Source organism: Silurus aristotelis (genome assembly GCF_946808225.1).
Source record: "Silurus aristotelis genome assembly, chromosome: 27".
Lineage (NCBI taxonomy): Eukaryota > Metazoa > Chordata > Actinopteri > Siluriformes > Siluridae > Silurus > Silurus aristotelis.
This window is the reverse complement of record NC_139600.1, coordinates 7,888,604-7,896,217: the sequence shown is the minus strand read 5'-3', so window position 1 is coordinate 7,896,217 and position 7,614 is coordinate 7,888,604. Positions and strand designations below refer to the sequence as shown.

General features: G+C 37.4%; 1 long non-coding RNA gene across 1 annotated transcript; it reads right to left on the bottom strand.

The window, feature by feature from the left end:
- Positions 1 to 362: 362 nt before the first annotated feature.
- On the bottom strand, positions 363 to 2,170 carry LOC310721219. Its single transcript, XR_014531963.1, has 5 exons — positions 1,895 to 2,170; positions 1,590 to 1,720; positions 1,248 to 1,312; positions 1,023 to 1,141; positions 363 to 802 (listed from the first exon to the last, which is right to left on the bottom strand). It is a non-coding gene; the product is annotated as an uncharacterized lncRNA (long non-coding RNA).
- Positions 2,171 to 7,614: the final 5,444 nt, after the last annotated feature.

Sequence of the window (7,614 nt, the reverse complement as noted above, 5' to 3'; positions counted from 1 at the left end):
GTGAAACCTGTTGATGTTTGGAGTGTTACAGCTGTAGTTGATTCTGAAGGAGAAGCCACTGGTAGTTCTGATGTAACACTAGCTGACGTTTCCAGTGTGGCAACTGTAGCTGTTTCTAAAGAAGAGGTTAATGGTGGTTCTGATGTAACACCTGTTGATGTTTGGAGTATGACAGCTGTAGTTGATTCTGAAGGAGAAGTCACTGTTGCTTCTGAAGAAGTCACTGGTAGTTCTGATGTGACACTGGGTGATGTTTCTAGTGTAATAACTGTTGACCCTGAAGGATAACTTAATAGTGGCTCTGATGTAACACTAGCTGATGTTTCCAGTATGACAACTGTAGCCGTTTCTAAAGAAGTTAATATTGGTTCTGATGTAACACCTGTTGATGTTTCGAGTATGACAGCTGTAGTTGATTCTGAAGATGAAGACATTGTCAGTTCTGATGTAACACCAGGTGATGTTTCCAGGCTGACAACTGTAGATGTTTCTAAAGAAGGAGAACTAGATAATGATTCTGATGTATCACCTGTTGATGTTTGGAGTGTGACAGTTGTAGTTGATTCTGACAGATAACTCCTTAGTGGCTCTGATGTGACACCTGTTGTTTTCTGTATAATATCTGTAGTTGATTCTAAAGTAGAAGTCACTGGTAGTTCTGATGTAACACTTGTACTTGTTTCCAATATGACAGCTGTTGAACCTCCTGAAGAAGAAGCTGATGGTGGTCCAGTTGAGATGTCTGTTGAACCTGCAGTCTGTGTTGTGGTCATTGTTGTTAATTCATATTCCACGCCATTTACTGTAATTGATAAAAAATATTAATTTTTTTAAATAAAAATCATACAATAGGATAGAAGAGCTTCATATGGAAAAACTTTAGGTGGGTCACATATCTTGAAAAGCTTATTTAATTACTTTATGCTAATGTTTATGCACTGAAACAATCCATGCATTACAATTTGGGAGAGCAAATATAATCTTATGAATATTTATAAAAAATAAATTCCCCCATAACTTACTATATATAATTGTAATGTCAAAGCTTGTATTTGCACTCATTATGGCATCAATAATTGAAGAATCAGAAGGCACAAATCCACGGAATGATGCTTCACAATCTGAAATTGTTGACCCAGCTCTACAATAACAAGAACATGTGAAAGGTTTATTAATTATACAAGTGATCGTAAAAAAACAATCATACATTTTTTAGTGAATAGTGGATAAGCAAACATGACACCCACCTGCAACCATGTACTATGATGTAAAGGAATTTGCTGCCATATTTGTTTGTAAAACCTTGTCCAAACTGAAAAAATATCACAATGACAATAAATTAATGTAAGGTCTTTAACAGGGCTAAAAATAGATGTAACCCCCAAGGGAAATGAAAATTTGAGTCATGTAATGTTATATTTGCTTGTTGACATACAAAAGAAATAGTATAAAAGTGATTTCCAACAGAAAAATATGCATCAACATAATTCTATACATTGAAGTATTGCAGTTAAAGTGCTATTACTGTCATTAGAGTAATCACTTCTCAATATTTTAATACTTCTCAGTGTTTTCTATATGAAACAGACCTCATTTATGATCCGATGTTCACGCTCCTTGAAGGCAGGTGAAGATTGATTTAATAAGTCAGAATTAAATGTCTTAGGAGTGGTAAAGCTAATGTTTAATTTAAAAATTGGGTACATGGTCGTTGGAGAATCTGTAAAAAAAAAAAAAAAAAAAAATTAAAACCAGTCATAATATCCACTCATGGCCAAACAAAAATATATAATTTTTGCAAAAACAAATTACTAGTTGTAGCAGTGAAACAGCCTCAGCAAGTCAAATAATCCAACATAAAATATATATAAAAAAAAAAGATATACTGCGGTACCTGTAGTGGATCTTGAAGTGGAATTTGATGGCATTTTTGATGAGTTTGGTATTGTCACTGATGTGCCACTAACACCTGATGATGTTGCTGATGTTTCAGATGTGGCAAATGTGGGTTCTGAAGTTTCACTAAGACTAGTTGAGCTTTCTAATGTTGTTCCTTCTGTTGTTCCAGCAGAGGAACTTGCTGATGTCGCAGATGTTTCACTAAGACTAGTTGAGCATTCTACTCTTGTTTCTGCTGTTGTTCCAGGTGAAAAACTTGGTGATGTTACAACTGTGGGTTCTGTTGTTTCACTAGAAGTAGTTGATGTTCCCGGTGTTGTTTCTGCAGTTGTTTCAGCAGTTGTACCTGCTGATGGTCCAGATGTGGCAACTGTGGGTTCTGATTTTTCGCTAAGACTAGTTGAGGTTTCCAGTGTTGTTTCCACAGTTGTTCCAGCAGAAGAACTTGTTGATGTTGCAGATGGGGCAACTGTGGGTTCTGAGGTTTCAATAAAACTGGTTGAGGTTTCCAGTGTTGTTTCTGCAGTTGTTCCAGAAGAAGATCTTGTTGATGTTCCAGATGCGGCAACTGTGAATTCTGATGTTTCAGTAAGACTAGGTGATGTTTCCAGTGTTGTTTCTTCAGTTGTTCCAGAAGAAGAACTTGCTGGTGTTGCGGATATGGCAACTATGGGTTCTGAAGTTTCGCTAAGACTAGTTAAAGTTTCTATAGTTGTTTCTGCAGTTGTTTCAGCAGAAGAAATTACTGATATTGCAGATGTGCCAACTGTGGGTTTTGATGTTTCGATAAGACTACTTGAGGTTTCCAGTGTTGTTTCCACTGTTGTTCCAGCAGAAGAACTTGTTGTTGCAGATGTGGCAGCTGTGGGTTCTGAGGTTTCAATAAAACTGGTTGAGGTTTCCAGTGTTGTTTCTGCAGTTGTTCCAGCAGAAGACCTTGCTGATGTTTTCAGTGTTGTTTCTTCAGTTGTTCCAAGAGAAGAACTTGCTGATGTTGCAGATGTGTCAACTGTGAATTTTGATGTTTCAGTAACACTAGGTGATGTTTCCAGTTTTGTTTCTGCAGATGTTCCAGAAGAACTTGCTGGTGTTGCAGATGTGGCAAATGTATCTGTTTCTAAAGAAGAGGTTGATGGTGGTTCTGATGTAACAACTGTTGATGTTTGGAGTGTAACAGCTGTAGTTGATTTTGAAGGAGAAGTCACTGGTAGTTCTGATGTAAGACTAGCTGATGTTTCCAGTACGACAACTGTAGCTGTTTCTGAAGAAGAAGTTGATATTGGTTCTGATGTAACACCTGTTGATGTTTCGAGTAAGACAGCTGTAGTTGGTTCTGAAGATGAAGACATTGTCAGTTCTGATGTGACACTGGGTGATGTTTCTATAGACATAACTGTTGATCCTGACGGAGAACTGGACAGTGTCTCAGATGTAACACCAGCTGATGTTTCCAGTACGACAATTGTAGCTGGTTCTAAAGAAGAAGTTGATATTGGTTCTGATGTAACACCTGTTGATGTTTCGAGTAAGACAGCTGTAGTTGATTCTGAAGATGAAGTCACTGGTAGTTCTGATGTGACACTGGGTGATGTTTCTGGTGTAATAACTGTTGACCCTGAAGGATAACTTGATAGTGGCTCTGATGTAACACTAGCTGACGTTTCCAGTGTGGTAACTGTATTTATTTCTAAAGAAGAGGTTGATAGTGGTTCTGATGTAACACCTGTTGATGTTTGGAGTGTGACAGCTGTAGTTGATTCTAAAGGAGAAGTCACTGGTAGTTCGGATGTGACACTGGGTGATGTTTCTAGTGTTATAACTGTTGATCCTGAAGGATAACTTGATAGTGGCTCTGATGTAACACTAGCTGACGTTTCCAGTGTGGCAACTGTAGCTGTTTTTAAAGAAGAGGTTGATGGTGGTTCTGATGTAACACCTGTTGATCTTTGGAGTGTGACAGCTGTAGTTGATTCTGAAGGAGAAGCCACTGGTAGATCTGATGTAAGACTTGCTGATGTTTCCAGTACGACAACTGTAGCTGTTTCTAAAGAAGTTGTTGATATTGGTTCTGATGTAACACCTGTTGATGTGTCGAGTAAGACAGCTGTAGTTGATTCTGAAGATGAAGACATTGTCAGTTCTAACGTGACACTGGGTGATGTTTCTGGTGTAATAACTGTTGACCCTGAAGGATAACTTAATAGTGGCTCTGATGTAACACTAGCTGATGTTTCCAGTGTGGCAACTGTATTTGTTTCTAAAGAAGAGGTTGATGGTTGTTCTGATGTAACACCTGTTGATGTTTGGAGTGTGACAGCTGTAGTTGATTCTAAAGGAGAAGTCACTGTTGCTTCTGAAGAAGTCACTGGTAGTTCTGATGTGACACTGGGTGATGTTTCAAGTGTAATAACTGTTAAGCCTGACGAAAAACTAGATAGTGGCTCTGACGTCACAGTAGATGATGTTTCCTGTGTGACAACTGTAGCTGTTTCTAAAGAAGAGGTTGATGGTAGTTCTGATGTAACACCTGTTGATGTTTGGAGTGTGACAGCTGTAGTTGATTCTGAAGGAGAAGTCACTGGTAGTTCTGATGTGACACTGGGTGATGTTTCTAGTGTTATAACTGTTGATCCTGAAGGATAACTTGATAGTGGCTCTGATGTAACACTAGCTGACGTTTCCAGTGTGGCAACTGTAGCTGTTTTTAAAGAAGAGGTTGATGGTGGTTCTGATGTAACACCTGTTGATGTTTGGAGTGTGACAGCTGTAGTTGATTCTGAAGGAGAAGTCACTGGTAGTTCTGATGTAAGACTAGCTGATGTTACCAGTATGACAACTGTAGCTGTTTCTAAAGAAGAAGTTGATATTGGTTCTGATGTAACACCTGTTGATGTTTCAAGTAAGACAGCTGTAGTTGATTCTAAAGATGAAGACATTGTCAGTTCTGATGTGACACTGGGTGATGTTTCTAAAGTCATAACTGTTGATCCTGAAGGAGAACTAGACAGTGGCTCAGATGTAACACCAGCTGATGTTTCCAGTGTGGCAACTGTATTTGTTTCAAAAGAAGAGGTTGATAGTGGTTCTGATGTAAAACCTGTTGATGTTTGGAGTGTGACAGCTGTAGTTGATTCTGAAGGAGAAGTCACTGTTGCTTCTGAAGAAGTCACTGGTAGTTCAGATGTGACACTGGGTGATGTTTCTAGTGTAATAACTGTTGACCCTGAAGGATAACTTGATATTGGCTCTGATGTAACACTAGCTGACATTTCCAGTGTGGCAACTGTAGCTGTTTCTAAAGAAGAGGTTGATGGTGGTTCTGATGTAACACCTGTTGATGTTTGGAGTGTGACAGCTGTAGTTGATTCTGAATATGAAGACATTGTCAGTTCTGATGTGACACTGAGTGATGTTTCTAAAGACATAACTGTTGATTCTGAAGGAGAACTAGACAGTGGCTCAGATGTAACACCAGATGATGTTTCCAGTGTGGCAACTGTATTTGTTTCTAAAGAATAGGTTGATAGTGGTTCTGATGTAACACCTGTTGATGTTTGGAATGTGACAGCTGTAGTTGATTCTGAAGTAGAAGCCACTGGTACTTCTGATGTAACACTAGCTGATGTTTCCAGTATGATAACTGTAGCTGTTTCTAAAGAAGAAGTTAATATTGGTTCTGATGTAACACCTGTTGATGTTTCGAGTATGACTGCTGTAGTTGATTCTGAAGATGAAGCCATAGTCAGTTCTGATGTGACACTGGGTGATGTTTTCTGTAAAATAGCTGTAGTTGATTCTGAATGAGAAGTCAGTGGTAGTTCTGATGTAACACCAGGTGATGTTTCCAGGGTGACAACTGTAGTTGTTTCTAAAGAAGGAGAACTAGATAATGATTCTGATGTATCACCTGTTGATGTTTGGAGTGGGACAGTTGTAGTTAATTCTGACAGATAACTCCTTAGTGGCTCTGATGTGACACCTGTTGTCGTTTTCTGAATAGTATTTGTGGTTGATTCTAAAGTAGAAGTCACTGGTAGTTCTGATGTAACACTGGTACTTGTTTCCAATATGACATTTGTTGAAACTCCTGAAGTAGAAGCTGATGGTGGTCCTGTTGAGATGTCTGTTGAACCTGCAGTCTGTGTTGTGGTCATTGTTGTTAATTCATATTCCACGCCATTTACTGTAATTAATAAAAAACAGTAAATTTTTTTAATAAAAAGCATACTATAGGATAGAAGAGCTTCATATGGAAAAAACACCACATACTATAGGTGGTTCACATATCTTGAAAAGCTTATTTAATGATTTTTTGCTAATGTTTATGCACTGAAACAATCCACGCATTACAATTTGGGAGAGCAAATGATATTCTTGTTATGAATATTTATAAAAAAAAAATAAAATCCCCCATGACTTACTATATATACTTGTAATGTCAAAGCTTGTATTTGCACTCATTATGGCATCAATAATTGAAGAATCAGAAGGCACAATTCCACGGAATGATGCTTCACAATCTGAAATTGTTGACCCAGCTCTACAATAAAAAGAACATGTGAAAGGTTTATTAATTATACAAGTGATCGTAAAAAAAAAAAACAATCATACATTTTTTAGTAAAAAGTGAATAAGAAAACATGAAACCCACCTGCAACCATGTACTATGATGTAAAGGAATTTGCTGCCGTATTTGTTTGTGAAACCTTGTCCAAACTGAAAAAAATATCACAATGATAATAAATTAATGTAAGGTCTTTAACAGGGCTAAAAATAGATGTAACCCCCAAGGGAAATTTTATTTTAAGTCATGTAATGTTATATTTGCTTGTTGATATACACAATAAATAGTATGAATGTGATTCCCAACAGAAAACTAGGCATTATCATAATAATAATTCTATACATTGAAGTATTGCAGTTAAAGTGCTATTACTGTCATTAGAGTAATCACTTCTCAATATTTTAATACTTCTCAGTGTTTTCTATATGAAACAGACCTCATTTATGATCTGATGTTCACGCTCCTTGAAGGCAGGTGAAGATTGATTTAATAAGTCAGAATTAAATGTCTCAGGAGTGGTAAAGCTAATGTTCAATTTAAAAATTGGGTACATGGTCGTTGGAGAATCTGTAAAAAAAAAAACATTTTAAACCAGTCATAATATCCACTCATGGCCAAACAAAAATATATAATTTTTGCAAAGACAAATTACTAGTTGTAGCAGTAAAACAGACTCAGCAAGTCAAATAATCCAACATGAAATATATATTTTAAAAAAATATACTGCGGTACCTGTAGTGGATCTTGAAGTGGAATTTGATGGCATTTTTGATGAGTTTGGTATTGTCACTAATGTATCACTAACACCTGATGATGTTGCTGATGTTCCAGATGTGGCAAATGTGGGTTCTGAAGTTTCACTAAGACTAGTTGAGCTTCCTACTGTTGTTCCTGCTGTTGTTCCAGGAGAAAAACTTGGTGATGTTGCAGATGTGGCAACTGTGGGTTTTAATGTTTCACTAATAGTAGTTGATGTTCCCAGTGTTGTTTCTGCAGTTGTTTCAGCAGTAGTACCTGCTGATGTTGCAGATGTGGCAACTGTGGGTTCTGAAGTTTCAAGAAAACTGGTTGAGGATTCCAGTGTTGTTTCTGCAGTTGTTCCAGGAGAAGACCTTCTTGATGTTCCAGATGTGGCAACTGTGGGTTCTGAT